Source organism: Bactrocera oleae, chromosome 2 (assembly GCF_042242935.1).
Source record: "Bactrocera oleae isolate idBacOlea1 chromosome 2, idBacOlea1, whole genome shotgun sequence".
Lineage (NCBI taxonomy): Eukaryota > Metazoa > Arthropoda > Insecta > Diptera > Tephritidae > Bactrocera > Bactrocera oleae.
The window spans coordinates 59,416,854-59,435,836 of record NC_091536.1 but is presented as its reverse complement, the minus strand read 5'-3'; the positions used below and the strand labels follow the sequence as shown (position 1 = coordinate 59,435,836).

Here is an 18,983-nt window from a genome sequence, read left to right as displayed (position 1 = left end):
CTTTCAATTGCCCTACCACTCTTGACGTTATCCATCGAGTAGGGACCCCTACTATTTAAGCCAGTTCTAAAACTGAATGAAGTGCAACCGCTTTTAGAAAAAATATATAAAAACTAGTAAGAAAGTGCTAAGATCTGGTTTAACCGAATATTTCATACTCTTGCACCTTGCAAGGATCAAATCCAGGGCAATATCTATATTAAGAAATGTTGCGAAAGAATTAAACATTCATTATTCAACGAAAATTATATTTAAATCATCCTCAATTGAGATATATTTGACATCAACTTAACTGAAAAGACTAAATTTAATATATTGAGTTGATGTGCAAAACGTCAACAAGAAGATCGGAATTGATGATATTATGGATATGAGATTAAGCTCACTAGACCAATTCCATTCATATTCAGCGCACAATTTCACATATATTTGACCTTAAACTAAAGTGTATCCAATATTATACGTTCAGTTTATTTAGCTAAGATATCTTACATATTGCCCGATACATACGGTATAAAGCCAATCGGAAGTGTGAAAATCTTTTATTAGGGGTAGCGGAGATAGGAAGCGATTTTATATATTTTTGGCATTACTTAAACACACCTCGAAAAAGAAAAAGGTGAATTTTGAAATTTTTTGAAAAGTTCTTATTTATTCAACAATATTTATTTTGTTCTCTTCAAAGTAATCGCCCTCGGATATAATACACTTGTGACACTTCTCCTCGAAGCACTTCTGAAATACGCTTTTCGGTATAGCCATCAGCTCTTTCTTTGATTCTGACTTGATCTCATCAATTGTGGAAATAGGAAAAAGTCGCAGGGAGCCAAATCTGGTAAATACGGGGGTTGAGGCATGATTACGGTTTGGTTTTTGGGCAAAAAATCACAAATAAGCATCGATGTGTGATTTGGTATATTATCGTGATGCAGAACAAACTTCGCTGCCACATGTTTCATGCCCAAAACATTGGAGAAAATTGAATGGCTGAAATTGAATTTTCAGAACAATTCAGTTTCTTGAGGCAAAGTTGATCCACTCAGCTACAGTCAATATTTCAAGTGCCTTTGAGTACTTTATTCCATTTTGACGAAAAATTTAATACATATTCTTTGATCCATTTCTTTCAAGAGTCAAAAATCAAAGATCACATAAAAACGTGACTAACCTTTTCTGTTGTCAAAAACAAAATACTAATCAAAAATTGCTCCTAATGCAAGCATTTAATAAACATATGTGTCCGATTATAACAAAAACAAAATATCGATCATCGAATGTACATAGCCCGCGAAAAATCCAAATTCACATTTTCCTTTGAACACACCTAGTATTATTAACAGAAACAGATGCTTTTTGAGTTTCGTTAAGATACCTCGCATACCATCAACAATGTATAAGCAGTAAAGTCAATCGGATGTTTGAAAATCATGATATTAGTTATATGGCGGCTAGTGCAAATTTTTACTCTATTTTATCCAGTTTAGTCACAGCGATGCACCGTTAGGTGAATAACATACTCACTCAATTTAATTAAGTTAACTCATATATTAACCAATATACGGGGTATAAAGTCAGCCGAAAGTTCGAAAATTTTCCATTAGGTATATAGGGGCTAAGGGAATTGATCCGATTCAACCCATTTTTGACCTACAGGCATACTATTATCAGGAAAGGATTCTGTCCTAATTTCAAATATCTATCTCACACATTGATCAATATTTTCGGTTAAAAGTCAGCCATGGGCTCTGAGATCCACATTTCTAGTATCTGGGGACTTGAATAGTTATGATCCAATTTGGAAAATTGTTTGACCTGAGATGGCATACCTAATCCATACTAATCGTGTTATGTTTTATCCCGATACATTAATTGGTGCTTGATTTGTATACTGGAATGTGAAAAAGTCAGATGGAATCAAAAGTTATGTTATATGGGAAGTAGGCGTGGTTACAGTCCAATTTCGCAGTGTAACATGGGAATGTCAAAATAGTCGTATGTTAGGGCTGGATACCCTATAAAGGCTTCTTGTACCATCCCAGGTGTAATATTTAATTATCGAACTTTTAGCAAAACGGTTATATGGGGAGTTGGCGTAGTTATCATCTGATTTCGCTAATTTCACGCCATCGCAAGAGATGTCAGAATGATTTATCCTATGCAAATTTGGGAAACATAGCTTGAATGGTTTACGAGATGTATACATTAAACACAAACTACTAGAGGGCGGAATCACACATATTTTTTTTTAATTTTCAAAGCGCAAGTGCCTCTCATTACTGCGATTCGTTGTACCAAGTTACAGTTTTGTATCATAATTTGCGGCTTAGTTATAACAATTTATAGGTTTTAGATTAATGGCGTTTTGTGGATGTGGCAGTAGTCCGATACTTTACAAACCCGTCCTTTCTTTTTTGCCAAGGAATACGTGTATCAAGTTTCATTACGACATCTCAACTTTAACTCAAGTTAGACGGACGGACAGACAGACGGACGGCGAACAGACAGTCAACCGGAGTTCAACTTGTCTCGTCATCCTGATCATTTATATATATATAACCCTATATCTAACTCGATTATTTTTAGATGATACAAACAACCGTTAGATGGACAAAACTATTATACTCTATAGCAACATTTTGCAAACTATATATATAGGTACATATGTTGTTTATCGAAACATTGATTGAACACCGGCGTTGCGTAGAATTCTCAAAATGTAAGGATCAACTCACTCACTATTTATTCAATTCGGTCAACTTAATCTATATGTACAAAACAACGGGTCTTTTACAAGCACTGTCATCAGCTCATCCATAAAGCAGGCAACCCCAACCCCAATGGATAAAAGCCGGCTTTTCGTTTGCCGGTGACTTTCTGTCATTGTTTTTATTTTCATGTAAATAAACAAACACGAACAATACTCCACAAACATTGCAATACACCCGACAACAACTAGACTTGTGACTGTGTAAAATTTCAATAAGAGAGGAAGTACCTACAAGTATATAGCCCAACCAACGTGCCGGTGGCTCCGTTTTACTCAGTCAGCTCTGCTTCGGTTGTATGAGAATTCACGCTTGGCTTGCGTCAGTATCTCCATGTGCCGCAGCGCAATATTGCACGCGTGCCGTTTGAAGTGTCGTCGGCACGCAGGTTGTCAAGCGATATGAATTTTATCGAGCTTTACCACTCTCGTTGCACGTGAATACGGCAAAAGAGGTGGCACTGGCAGCACAAATTGCTGAGCGCTTTGAGATAGAGTTTTAGTTGGAGTTGAACCGCTTTATATTGGCCACATTTTGAGCCCCATTTACCAATGTACAACAAATTGAATTTGAACTTCAGTTGTCATGGAGCAGTTGAAGTGTTCAGTTGGTTAGCAATTTGCTTTAAGTGAGGAGTTTGTGAATTGTGAAGAATTATAACCACAAGCAAGGTTTAGCTAAATATACAATTGTATCATATAATTAGAGGGCAATTAAATGAAGATGTGCCTTTTGTAAGACACCAGGCGACGCGTTAAAAATCGTGTAAACACATATTTAACCTGCTGTAAGCTAATGGAAATTCGTGAGTGAAAAAATCGCAGATACACGTACAAATGAAATGAAAATCAGAACCAAATAAAAAAATTATGAATGAACTATATGTATTGTTATATTCGTATAAGTGAAGCGAAGTGAAGTGAAAAATACCAACACTCTGTACTGTTATAACAATACACCCGCAAACCCCTATTATAATGGTACATTTAACTTCCCATAACCCCGTATGTCACGCTCCGTGTATCAATTCATTTTCGGAGTTCTTGAACTCTTAAAACCAATAAAAGCATGATTTGTGTCGCAAAAATTTAAAAAAAACACAAATTCTAGTGTTGATGAATAAAGACATGTGAAAGCTCTCAGTTTAAGACTACCCACAAATTAGTTAGAACATAACTTAAATAAAGTAAATACTTTGTTAATGAAACTGGAAATCCCACCAGCACAACGCAGTGAAATAACACAACTCACAAATATCAAAATTAAGGAAGGAAGGCTGGAAGCACTAACGGAAGAATGTATTACTGAGCCTTAACTTAATGGATACACTAAAAGGGTAAGTTTCAAGTTATTACAATACATCATTTTGTGGCTTCCTGCTTCTCGTAACGTGATCCGTATGATTATTTGCTGGTTTACTTATGGTGTGTTATGAATGACATCGAAAAGTGTTCGAAATTTCATATGGACATTAAAATTCTCAGTAAAACATTTACAGAAAACCACCAATTTGCACAGTCACATTATTGAATAATTAAGACACTTAAATAATAAAATGTAATACTATTTATTATAGAGTATTTTACTTCCAGCCAACGGCGAGACACCAGTCCATACCAACAGACCTTTAGTAGGCGTTTGAACGAAGGTTTTTCTAATACATCGAAGGTTCTTAGGATTTTAAGTTACATATCCAGGCACAATCGGCGTTTTTACATTTTAATCCCATTTTCATTTTGGAATTGAAACGGCGCTGGCTAGATTCTGATATTCATTATGTTATAACAAATTTGGAAAAATTGCTTGAATATTGTACTCCTCAAGTATCAAATAAATTTAGTATTTTGAGTAACGATGGGATATGCATATTTGAACGTATAGTATTCAAAGCTCTGGATTCACAAATATCTGGTTAATATTTCCACTTTTGGTCTTAATTCAGGATTATTCATCCAAATTAATTGAAACAAGTAAGGAATGGCTAAGTTGAGGTGTAACCCAGCATTTTATACTTCAAAGCCCAGGAAATTCCTTCAGGTGCTGGCAAAACTTTATATTAAAAAATCTTCCATAAGAAACATGGATATAAACATCAATTAATTGATAAAATCGTGAATAAATTACAATCAAATTTGTTTATTCTTGACTTACATATATTGAAGGCTATAAACTTAAACTTAAAGACTTAGACCGAAGCGCCTAAATTTAATATATAGAGTTGATGTGGAAAACGTCAACCAGAGCATCGGAATTCATTGTATTAGAGGTATGAGGTTCAGACCAAGATCCATTCTAATTCAGCGCTGAACCCCACAATGTTTAAGAAAACTTGTCCATTAAGTTTTAATAAAATATCACACATTTTAACCAACCTGAACGGTTTAAATACAGGTGGAAATACGGAAATCATTTTAGAGAGTATATTAGGGATAAGAGGACGGGCTGATTAATTTTGACATTACTCAGGTATATTCGCGAATATATTTTGAAGCAGTTTTATATATAAATAATACTCACAGAACGACATATTGGACATAAAACTTTTAAGAATAACGAAAATCATTATAATACTATTTAATATGGGAGTTGGGGGTAATATTGACTCAATATGGAGTATCATCAGATTTCCTCCATTTTTTATAGAGTCGGTAGTGGTGCTTAAGCGATTTATTCTGAGCGAATATGGTTATTATAGGTGTAGTGGTTTAGGAGATCTGTAAATTTTTTGGCAATTTCCCCATCATTGTTCATTTCTTTCCAGCAAGCGTTTTCTTAAGGTCTGAGGATACGGTGGATGCAACAGAAATACAAAGAAATTCAAAGCAATTTGATTATCGTTTTCATTGATATGAGATACGGTGTATTATCGCGTAGTACCCTCTTGGCTTTCGGATAATCAAATATTCACAAACGATATGTCCAAAATAGTCTTCTTATGCTATCTTTAGAGTATTATCTATGTCGATAAACTTCATTTTACGATTGTCTAAACTTTTTTTGATGTTTTTGCCCATAACTACCTCTTTTGAACGTTCACTGGAGACATCGTCTTCGAAGATCAATGACATGCACGGAATTTAGGAAACCCTTTCGTGGTACAAAATCCGTATAAAACTCACAAAGCAAACTTTTATTAATATTTCATTAATATACCAAATTATTTTTTATATTTCGAAATATCAAAATTTGTTGAATCAAAATTTTATATCTGTCTAACAGCTGTTAAATTTATACACGTATCTTTTAAAGAATTAGGACACCTTCTCTATCTGTCTATATGATATGGTTCAGTGTTTATAATAATAGCTGGACCAAAAACCTAAACAAGTCTAGCACACCGTAAAAATAGGCGTCATTGATTATTTGGGAACTCTGAAATGCAAGTTTCCTAAAGATGCACAAGACTTCGTGGTGATTTACGCTCAACTTTTCAGTTGTGGATGTATGAATGATGTAAATAAATGATTCAGTGCCTATTTTTGTATATTAATTAAGACTTAAAATTTGTTCCTGATTTTCTTTTTACTTCAATTTGTGGTCCACCCTGTATTAAAGGCATAATACATAGTTTATTGAACTGATCGCAATGAGATAACCTGTATGAAAATTGCATAAGCATCTAATAATCTGGTGATGTTGATGCGTATGAATGGATAATCAAGTGAAACCCGACATTTACTTTGACATTTTCACAAAAATCAATGTGCAATAAAAATGTACCATTCAAAATACGGAAAAATTAAGCGAGTTATTATCTACAAGCACATATTTCATATACACACATGTATAATACATATGTATGTACCCACACATACTTGTATGAGCAATTATTTAGTGCGATGAGTGATGCCAAGAAAGTCAAAATTCAAAAACCAGTAGTGTTTAGGTTGTTGTTGTATACAAGCTTATTAACAAAATATGTTCATTTGTAACGAAAATTCCAGCACTAGCAAGTGGCGTTTTCTATGTATTTTCTGCGATTTACGCATCACTTCGCCACCAACAACGTCAACGACACCGATGTCGACGCTGCCGTCATTTCCGGCCGTTCCAAGCGCACAGTTCATTTCACCCCAATTTAAACACTTTGAGCCACTCAATCAGTTATTCATAAATGCGATAATGTTTAATTTATATAATGTACCCGCTTTATTTACATACGAACATTTAGGTATTCAGTATATACGCAAGTATGTAAAAGGTTAATTCCCGCAGGTGTTTTTGAATCAAATTGCCGTCTCTTTTGTCATTTTAGCATTTCCGTAACCGCCAACAAAGCATCCTCAGCGGCCAACAGTCAAGTCCAACGCTGGCGCTGTCGGTCGTTCCGTTAGAGTTTATGCTTTTCGTTACAATTTGTACGAGTACGAATATGATTGTGTGTAATTTGTTATTGTAGCCAAGCGTAACATGTCGCTTAAAGGTATTATAGAACTTTTTCTCGGAACATGGTTTCCAGCAGCATGATAGAAAGGAAAGTGGTCGGAAACTTCAAATATATGCATGTCTGACTAATCTTAATAAACGTTATTTTGATAATCAGATTAGAAAGTTTATCTTGAAGTCGGATAAAATTAGTTATGAACTAATTTCGTTTTATTTAAATACTGGCTTATACAAACATTTTATCGTTATATCTCACAAACTACTAAAATATTTTATCAACCAAACTTTTTGGAAGCATTTATTATTAATATTTCTTGGTATAGCATGATATATGAATTCGGATCCATACTAAGGTTATGTTCAAAAATTCAAAAGATGCGATAACTTTCCAACAAAAAAAGTCAGAAGCGATAAATATTACGTTAAATATAGACGTCAGGATAACATAAGGAGGCTAAAAATTGGAAAAAAAGGACTAGCACCGCCCATTACTAGATGAACTCTCATGTTCAGTAACTACTCAACCAATTAGAAAAAAATGTTTAAGGTTTTTTTGTATTTTTGCTAATACCTACAAAACTGTAATAAATGGAAATAATTTTATCAAATACTGTTATCAAAACTGGACTTTGACCCTTTCAACTTTTAAACACCTAACCTAATCTAAAAACTTGTATCTCAAGTCCACATCGATGTCCTCATAGTAAAACCATGAAAAATTTATTGACTTTTAGCAAACAATTAAGGCTAATAATATCGCTTATTCTTCATTTAGTGCTGTTTAGAAATGTTTTTTCGTGATATTTACTTATGTATCCTGGCTAAAGAAACTATTTCAGAGTCAAACGTCGACCAACAGCCATCGGAAGACACTACAAAGGATATTAAGAATGTTCGGCTTTTCTAAATTTCCATTTGCTTCCAAACATATAGGTAAGGAGGGTACCTATTTTATAATAATTTTATTTAATAATTTTATATAATACCAACAGCAGTACTGTTGGCAGCGATAAATAGCCACAAGGTAAACATACCAACAAACGAAGTAACACAACCGTTGCGCTGCTATGATTTTGGCTCATAGACCACCTCATCCCATTCCAATGTATCCAATAGAGAGCACTGCTTAGGATAATAAGTAGTGACTTTTTAGTATAAAAATTAATGTGTTTATATGTATAAATTCTTTTACCATTGCAAGCCACACATATTATTCACATATGTAAGTATGTACATACGAGTATATACGCGCAGGCACATACTGTGATGCAGTGAGAGGGCCTTTCGGAAACACACAAAGCTTTAATTTGTCCGTCACACTTGAGATAATTTCTAGCAGCAGTTTCTGACTTAATTATTTGCATCTTTGTGGTGGGCAGTTGATTTATAAGCTAGAAAGAATTTCAAATGTTTAACAAATACAGCAAAAGAAATGATCGGTGGTAATAAAAAATTCACAAAGAAATGAGAGCAATTAGAGTAACCGTATTGGGTACAGTGCGGTAAAAGAGAGCATCTCTTGGTATAATAGCCCAACCATATCGTACAAGCCGGATAATTAAGACAAGTTGAAGTTTTTCCCAATCATATGCAACTGGCTATGAGCTGCCGTTTCAAGCCACGTGTGTGTATATACATATGTATATCTTAAAAACGAGCATGTAAATGGTAATGGAGCGACCTATGATTTGCGAAGGGTATTCACAAGGTCTCATATTGTGTCATATCGTCATATTGTTTTTTTTTTTTATGACTGTCATATCGACACTGTTGTTGTTTCCCATACAAAAATGTAATACGACAAATACAACACGATATTCAGGTAAATTAAGTTGAAGAAAAGTGAAATATAAAAATATTTTGTTGTTTCTGTGGTTGCAATGTGAACCAAAATGCTGCCGTTTCAACATAAAGAAGCTTTAATTTTATTTTTGTCACTTTCCCGTGGCATTTTTGCATTCTTAATTTTTCACTACCAGCTGGTGAAGTGTAGAAATATTACATTTTATGACATACAACAATTAAGAGGTGCTCACAAGTGTTGTATTTTTTAAGACTATTGAAATACGACATAAGACATAAGACGAAGCTTGTGAATTGCCTAAATATATTGTAAATTTTGTAAATTTTTTTCATTTATTTTGTGAAGTTTAGTTTAATTTTTGTATGTGTGTTTGTGGCATTCTGCATTGCATTTGGGCTCTTCTTTCCAATGACACAATACTCAAAAACAACAACTTTTGTTTGGAGAAATCTGGCATTTACATACATATTCATATATTAATATTTAATTAAGTTAATCAAAGAGAAGTGTTATTAAGGAAAACGTGCCCAGGTGTAATTGACGCATGTCACATCATTATTGAGTTTTTCAAATTCATCAGATATACTTACATAATCCAACGAGGCCATACATGGTATAAGCTTCCTTTTTTATTACATTATAATTATAATACAGTGGTTGTTGTTTTCATGACAGTTGCAGAAAATATATTGTACCTCAAATAATATGCACCAAATAAAAATCTGAACCCGCAAACATTATAATACTTATGTATATGTATATTATAATTCATATAATATTATATAGTATAAGGGTATAAATATTATATGTATAGCGGTGGTAGTCGTAGAGTTCTTGAATACGTGTCTACCACTCTGTCAGGTGTTCCAATACTGAATAAAACTACAACGAGCATTGAAACACTTTAGAGGGGAGAAGGAGGAAAAGCAGGTGTCACAAATTATTGATGAAACTCGTTAGAAAATATATTCGTCTGTTGTTTCAAATATTTATATATGTACATAATTGTATAAGTTGACATTTTTAGTCTCAATTGTATCAAGATAACTTAAATTATTTAAGGACTAGAAGATATTTCTCCCTTCCTCTGTTACCACCTTCAGAGCTGGTCACAGGTATTAATGTTAGTGTCGCTATCAGGTCATACATCCTATCATGTCATTTTATGTGACACTTGTTATGGTTGACAACAGAAAATATTCTTCAAATTTTTTGAAACAGTACGAGACCATTCCGGTTCCATAAATCTGACTGTAGGGAGAGCGGTGTCGTAACTCACTCCTAATGGTCCAAAAATCTTTCGTATAATAACGCATGCTGAGGAACTATTAAAATGTTATTTTAAGAAGAATTTACTTCTCAACTGCCTACCCAATGCAAAGGAATACTTATTGCTAAGGTTGGTTTTCAGTGTATCTCTTCTTTCCAGATATAGTACATTCAACTGCGACGTTATGATTATAAAGCGCAAAGTACTCGTATGAAACAAGGCTAGAGGTCGCAGTCTGTTTACTTACTTTATGCTCGTATACTTTGTGTGATGCAAAAGAAATTTCAAATTTCACATACGATCTCTTGCGTTTTGGGTTATCATAATGAATCCATTTTTCATTGCCAGTGACAATCCGATGCAAAAATTACTTCTTTTGGTGGCATTGAAGCAACATTTCCGACATGCAGAATCGACGTTCGACGTCTCTTGGCTTTAATTCATAAGGCACCCAATTTCCAAGCTTCTGGATGAATCCTAATAATTTTAATCGTCTGAAAACGGTTGCTCGATCAACTCCTAATACTTTTGCAAGTTCTTCTTGCATCTTGCATGCATCTGCGTCAAGCAATGTCTCCAATTCTTCGTCTTGAAATTTTTTTGGCCGTCCGGGTCGTTCTCCGTCGTCTAAGTCGAAATTGCCACTTTTAAACCGTGCAAGCCACTTTTGACACGTTCGTTCGGCTAAAGCATGGTCACCATAAACGTCCAGTAAAATACGATGGCTTTCTGTAGCACTTTTCTTCATATTAAAGTAATGAAGAAGAACTCCCCGCAAAAACACTTTATCTAGTACAAATTTCGACATTTTCAATTGAATGAAACAAATTTTTGTTCACGCTAAAACAAATGACATCTACTGAAAACGACGCGAAATGACAGTACCTTTGAAATGAATATAGCCACAGATGAACACGACGCGAAATAATACTAGTAGAGCCCTCTCTTAGAAAACCGCACGAATTAATGCATACACCCAATATATACATGAGTAAAAAGTACCGTTATATCCCTTCAAGACGGAAAGAAAGATCGAAAGTTCTCTTCAATATCGTAAAAGAGTGGTACTACCAATTAATAGTGATCAAGTTTCATTAACTTATATAAATGAGACTTTTAACCGGAATACCTATGCCCTGATGGTGGTGTCCATGTATTTTTAAAGGTTGCACAATAAACGCAGTGTACTTGACGCAGAAGCATGAACATCTAACGATAAAGTAATATAAGCCTTGCAGTACTGGCATCAAAATTATGTGCACAATAACAACAACAACTTATGTACACAACTGCAATTATAAGTAAAGCACTTGCAACATGCAATCAACCGCATATACACACCACAGGTACACATCTTTATATACGATGACGTATATATGTGCTTTGCTTATATAAAATTATTAACTAGCCGATGATTTCTTTGCACAGAATGCATGAAAATAATCGCAAACAATACGACTCATGACGATATTGTGTTAACCACGATGCTTTTTATATCAGGGTATAGTGAACTTGCAGTCTTAAAATCCTCACCAAGTGTTCAGTAGTAACGGAAAAACGAAAACAGAGTAAGCGATATCAATAAACTAATTACACATCTTATTTAAGACATATTATACCCCAAAGCTTTATATGACATTATGAATAGTTAAATTAAGCCTTTATAATTTACCGATTTATGGTTTCCTAGAAAATTTTGGACAACGTTCACAAAACTTTTCCAGGCGAATTTTTTTCTGATCATTCAGTATTTCTTTAAAGCTCTTATCCTTTACCAGTTGCCGTATTTGTGGACCTACATATAAATATTCTCTTTAGTTTGGGCTCGCTAAGTTTGGGGAATTTCTTTTTCAGATATACAAATCCATTGCCATCTCTAGGCATGGCTTTTACAAAATTTTTTTATTAGGCCGAACATTATGTATGTACAATGGTGGTACAAGAATGTCATCAAGGCTCACTAAAGCATAATTTTTAACATTTTTATGGCCTGGAGTGAGTGACTTATATATAGTTTAAAAAAAATACCAAAAAACACGCTTTTAAACAACTCAAACTAAAAAGTAAAAAATAATTCCTTATATAAAGTGACGGAAATATTGACGATATATATATATTACCTGCATTATTATGAGAAAAGTGTGATGTGCTCTACGAAAAATATGGCACAAACCATCACACGCTTTTCTCACAATAATACAATTATTTTTCGGTCAATATTTCTGTCAGTTTATACAACAAATTATTTTTCACTTTTAGGTTTGAAGTGGTTTATAAGCGTGTTTTTTAATTTTATATATTTATTTTCACCTTTTAGATTAATGGGTTTTTAAGAGCATGTTTTTTAGTATTTTAAACCATACTTATTATTTAGCCAAACGTGTTGTTTTCACTTTCTTTAAGGATGCATTTGAGTAAATTTTTTATTCGACTGACAGCATAGATAGTTGATGCTTTTAGCTGAATAGTTTTAGAGGTATTTTTAGGCAGGATGCTTTTAGTTGCATGGTTTTATACTCATTGTTCGATTTCGCCTATTTTACTAGTGTGTGATAGGAATGGCTGGGTAACCTCACGTACTAAATTCGGTTGAATTTAGTTTGATATAGTTCCTGAGATATAGGATTTCACCTAAAAGTTGGAGCTGCCACGCCCATTTTCCAATTTTTACACCTCCTCCTATAAAGTTTCCTTACAATCTTGTTTGTGAAATTTAATGCTTATGTCACATTTATTTAGTAAGTTATCGTACCTTTAGTAGTTTTCAAAATAAAATTATGAAAAATTGCTAAAAAGACTTTCTCCCGGCAAATTTGGTTGTGTTAGCTTCAGCGATTTGAAATATATGTACATTAAACCATTTAGGGGGAGAGGCTACGCCCACTTTTAAAAACACTTTAACCAATAGGTTTACCTTGTTACCGCGATCCCCTGTACCAAATTACAATTCGGTATCTTAATTTAGTGCTTAATTATGGCACTTTATAGGTTTTCTTTTAATGACGTTTTGTGTGCGTGGTAGTGGTCCGATTACGCCCATCTGCAATACTGGCCTCTCTTGTGCCAAGGAACATATATATGTAGCAACTTTCATCAATAAACCGCAATTTATACTGAAGTTATCGCTTGCACAGGAAAAAGTTACACACATACCTACAAACGTACAGGTGAAGCTAATTTAAAAGTTATAAAAAAGGAATACAATAAACTAAGTCACCTGCTTTAGAAAAGTAAAGTGTTATTTCATCGTCACGATGTCGAAAATAAGAAATTTTCGTATCAGGTAAATGTAAATTCCAGTCGTACAATCTATACCCCAAAACCTCAGATTGTCTTTTAGACAGATTTAAATCACGTACTTAATCGTTTAAATAACTTTGTGTCCATAAATGCATTTCCCTTATTTGAGTCAAACAAAAATAACACCGATCCTTTGGTTGGGTACAAACCTTTGGGTTAGCAAATGGTATGTGCCTGGGTTTTGGTTTTGTCCAACCTAATAGCAGTCATACACGATGATTCTTCACAGGAAATCTAAAATTGTTTAAATAGCACTGTTCAATTAATGACGTGAAATTACGACGCTGGGATTTAAGTAACAGTAAAATTCTCCAGTTTTAATTCTCCACACAAATAACAAAAACTGTCAAAATATTCCGTACAGAACTTGATTCTGATCGGTCAGGTTGTATGACAGCTATACCATAAGTGATCCGAACTGAACAATTTCTGCAAAGATCGCATCATTGCCTTAAACAATAATCTATGTCTAATATCGTTAAGAAAGTTTTTCATACAAGAACTTGATTCCAATCGTTCAGTTCGTATATCGGCGGTTCCGACAAATGCGACGCATCTTAGGGACGTGTGCAAAATTTCAAATCGATATCTCGATAACTGAGTGACTAGATCGCGTATATATAGACCGTAGACAGACAAGGCTAAAGAGACTCCGTTCGTCATGTTGATCATATATATATATATATATTTTATAGGGTCTCCGACATTTCCTTTTGGGTGTTAAAAACATCGTATACCCTGTTTAGGGTATAACAATACACGTATATGGTGTATTTGAGCTGTTACAAAAAAAAAACTGGACGTGACTGAAAAAAGTTATTATATATTGTTAATGACGGTACACCAACATAAACAAAAATCACCACAAAGTTCGGGTTCCATGGACGATCATGAATATTACTAAAGCACTTGGATGTAATTGAAAATAATACAATACAAAACAATTTGTTTACAATCCAAAAGTACAAAGATTTATTAATTATGCCTCTTTTGGCAAAAATATATTGTAAGTCGCTCTGATTACTTTGACATTAAAACAAAACGTACGACGCGCAGAGTACAGGCTATATAAAACCTAAATAGAAGTTTGCTAACACTAAATGAATGAATAAAAAATTGCCCAAGGTCGTAGGCCCATCATCAGAGGCAAAGTGGTCTTGAGTGTGCCAATGCTCATGCGCGTTTTTGCATCTACTCGCACATTGCATTTACAAATTACAAAGATACATATTTATACATGGCATGTATGTGCGTGTTGACTCTTTTCAGTCGCGTTTATTATACATGCAACTAACCGCGGAGTAACTGATTGGGCCATGCGCGCATTTTCGCAACTTTCATTTCGCTTTTCGTTGAATATTTTACACACACACACAATTGTTGTTGGATAAATTTCAGTAAACAATGTGCATTTTTCTTTGTTTCCGATAATGACCCAGGGAATTTTATATAGACTCTAAGATCAATCAAGAATCTCAAGAAATGATCAGACTTATTAAGTCTACTTATTAAGTTTACTGTAAAACTACCAATTCTACGCGGGTTACCTTTTAAATTTCGGGATTAGAGAACAAAAACAAATATTAATCATCGAAAATCCCTTTATTGTTTTTCTAAATATCCTCCATTAAGATTTATACACTTTTACATGTGTTTGAACAACTGTCGAGGAACTTTTGGCACTCTGATTGAGGAGTCTCTAAAACATGCGTTCTGAATGCATCAACCGCCCCTTATATTTATTTTTACGTGCGTGAATAAAAAGAAGTGATTCGGTGCCAAGTCAGGACTAAGCGGTAGATGACTCATAAAATCGATGTTTTGGGTGCTCAAAAATGCAGTTGTTTCAGTTGATGTGTGAGAGTCTGCATTGTCGTGCTGAAAGGTAATGCGCCTTCGGCGGATGGTTTCCCTGTTTCTTGAAATACAGCTGAAAAACAAATGGTTATGTACTACTCAGAATTTACTGTTCTGCTGGTATGGTTGCGACACGTCCAGTTTTTTCCCGAAAAAACATGCAACCATTTGCTTGGATGTGCTTCGTTCGCAAACAACTTTTGGCTCATCTGCAAACACCCCTATAGTCGACTACTGTTAACTTTGTTTATTTTCGGGGTAACACGCGTAAATCTACAATTCATCACCTGTCACAATGTCATAGACGTGTTTTGAAGCACCGCTATCGTATTAAGCTATTGCATAGCTTTTATCGCGGCCTTTCAGCGTGGCGACCGAATCAAGACATTTCGTAACGGAAATAAACCTAACACAATCGCAAAGTATGCGCAAAATGTTTGCATAACTTTAGGCGTATTTTCGCATATCTCAAGTGGAACAAATCAATTGAAGAGATATTAGTAACATTATTATTATTTTGGTAAATAGCTACCCCACCTTTTTGAACATTATTTCGTTTGAATTGAACAGTATTATTGAAATCAGGTATTTCAATCTGATTATCAATGGTAATAAATTTCTAATTATCTTGGCTGGCGATTTCAACATCAACTTCGCTGATAAAATATATGAGCGGTTGACAACTTTTCTTTTGGAAAAATTAAATTTGAAAATGAATAATGATCCACAAGACTCCACAACAAAATATGGGACCACCATTGCCGCGGTATTCTTCAGATATTTAGCGGATATCTAGTCTCAAACTTATGTTTCTTATTTCAGTTAAAATAAACCTATTTCAATGATAAAAATTCCTGACTAACCTACATGTATTGTAAGATAATAAAAATATGTTTAGCAATATTAACTTACCAATTATTTAATAAAAGAAAAAAATTGTTTTCTTATCGGTCACCACGCTCAAAAAGTGTAACTTGAATTAATATCAAAGAAACAACTTGAATTAATATCAAAGAAACAGCTTGAATTAATATCAATGAAAAAAAAACTATTGAATAAAAAATAAAAAAATAATTATTATTGCATAAGTTGATACAAAAATGCTATGCAATATCTTTACCGCGGCAGTCCCGGAGTGCCGCACCTTTTTTTTTTTATTATTATTTTTTAATATTTTTCTCGACCAATCGACACGAGCTTTTTTTAACGATTGACCAATTGTGTGGGATCCGACGTGACCAAATTTTTTTTACAATAAAATGTTCATGAAATATTGAATGTATGCTGTTCTTACTAGTTGTCCTAATCTCACGACGGATCAGTTCGCGTACAGCATCAATAGTTTCCGGAACAACAACTGATTTTGGACGACCTTCTCGAAATTCGTCTTGCAGTGATCTACGACGATGTACGCAAGAAAATGTTTGCGATTTAATTCTATTTTTTGGTCAAGATGAAAATTTTAAGCTACTGTAAACAACAATAACTGCGCGGGTATGTCAAAACGTTCTGAGTATGTATAACATCAAAAATGTCAAACTTCACAGTAACGTTGTAAGTTGTCAGATTGCAGCACCACAATAATAATTTTAACCGCAAGGATGATACAGTAGACTTACCTACATCCCCAGAAAAAATTTAAATATTCACCGGCCTGAAATTTATTAGTACCTTCTTATGATACGGGTTGAAATTGATGTGATTTGTTGTTTGAATTTACAGAAGTTAAATCAGACATAAATAAAAATATCGACTGAAAACTTACCAATGACATGTGACACCACTGACACTAAAATCGTCGAAATCGGATCTTGAGTTTCCCTAGTCTCCTATAATAAATTTGAAGATTTCCAGCTTTCTAGTTGTCTTCATATCGTATATAACGGTGAATATATGATATATCTTAATATTGCTAGTTGATAATGTATTTGTGAAAGAAGAAGAAATCGGTTAATATATGAATCTACCTAAATTTAGTAGGCATATATGCTTTATAAAAATAAATATGAAATGATTGCGTCCGTAATAATTCAAAATCATACCTAGACTAGCGAAAGACATGAACATACAATATAATTATGTGTATATATATAAACCTATGTACAAACTTGTACAAGTACATATATATGTATTGTATATAATAAACTCGCATGCAAGCCTTTGCTTATGCTTTTATATATAATATCTCATCTAATTACTGCCTAAAGGTATTCACCTCTGAATGAAAAGGCTTATATATTTGAACAATTGCAAGTGTTACTGACTTTATAATTTAAAGAAACTCAGTTACTCATCTTATATTCAACCTTATCATAATACTGGTAAATATGTAGTACTATATATAGTATGTATGTGTTATGTTTCTTTCCTTGTTACGATAATTACACTCACACAAATGCATTAAACATTATTTTCCATAGAAATAATCAAAATTAGTTAACAAACCCGAAAAGGCAATTGATTATCACTAATTATACCCTGAACAGGGTATATTAAGTTCGCCACGATCAGCATGATGAGCTGAGTTGATTTAGCCATGTCCGTCTGTCTGTATATATACAAACTAGTTCCTGAGTTTTAAGCTATCGATCTAAAATTTTGCACCTGTCCTTTTCTCACATAAAGCTGCTCTTTTGTCCGAACGGCCGATATCGGACCACTATAGCATATAGTTGCCATACAAACTGAACAATCGGAATGAAGTGCTTGTATGGAAAACTCTTTCATTTGACGAGGTATCTTCACAAAACTTGGCATAGATTATTATTTAAGGCAATAATCTAATCGCCTAAGAAATTGTATAGATCGGATGACTATATCATATAGCTGCCATACAAATTAAACGTTCGGAATCAAGTTCTTGTAAGGGGCCTTTGTATTTGTGAAGGGTATTATAGCTTCGGTGCAACCGAAGTTAACGTTTTTTCTTTTTTTTATTACAACTATGCTGACCAGTGCTTCTTACTATTAGCCAAGGAAACTGCGGTCATGCATAATAAAGTATCAAAAAAGTGCTAGAATGTATAAAAACAATTGGAAATGATTGTATGATTTCCTAAATTTGTATACGAATCATTTGCACTTGTTCGGGTTGAAATCATCTCTGCTTGACTTGGGCATGCTTTGTGGACGTTTTCCGCTAACCAGTGGCTACGCATGCGCGTTAATTTAAGATGGGCACCCATTAAACACGAATATACGGTCAGTGCGATTAAAAATAACGTTTTTTTCATGCTCAATTGCGAACACTGACACGTAGAATTCGGTCAATTTTTTTCGATTTTCTTAATATGTCAGTGCTCATTATAAGCAACGCTTTGAAGCAGCCTTTCTAACGAAGCTTCCTAAAGGTCCCAAATGGACTATTACAAAAAAATGCAAAGTATTTAAATACGAGTTATACGTTTGTGAAGATGTGGCGTGTTCTCCTTTTTGAAAAGAAACCACTGCTCAGTCTAAGAGAAGCTAAAATTTTGTTTAAAAAGGGATTAGATATATCTCTAAATACAATATGGAGGACTTCAGAGATCTGGCATCAAAGGCAGCAGAACTGTATTCAAACTCCTACTTTCAAAAACACACATGCAAAAAAGGTTGAATT

The 18,983-nt window shown here is 33.9% G+C and overlaps 1 protein-coding gene and 1 long non-coding RNA gene across 3 annotated transcripts in view; one reads left to right on the top strand and one right to left on the bottom strand.

Moving 5' to 3' along the window:
- Nucleotides 1-3,103: 3,103 nt before the first annotated feature.
- Nucleotides 3,104-18,983, top strand: part of Cad88C (cadherin 88C) — a 36,694-nt gene continuing 20,814 nt past the window's right edge. For both annotated transcript variants that reach the window (XM_036378416.2, XM_036378415.2), the window contains exon 1: nucleotides 3,104-4,101. The gene's annotated coding sequence lies outside the window, so the exon portion shown is untranslated. The remainder of the gene's footprint in view (nucleotides 4,102-18,983) is intronic.
- LOC118683902 (uncharacterized) lies at nucleotides 15,109-17,096 on the bottom strand. Its single transcript, XR_004979717.2, has 2 exons — nucleotides 17,002-17,096; nucleotides 15,109-15,455 (listed from the first exon to the last, which is right to left on the bottom strand). It is a non-coding gene; the product is annotated as an uncharacterized lncRNA (long non-coding RNA).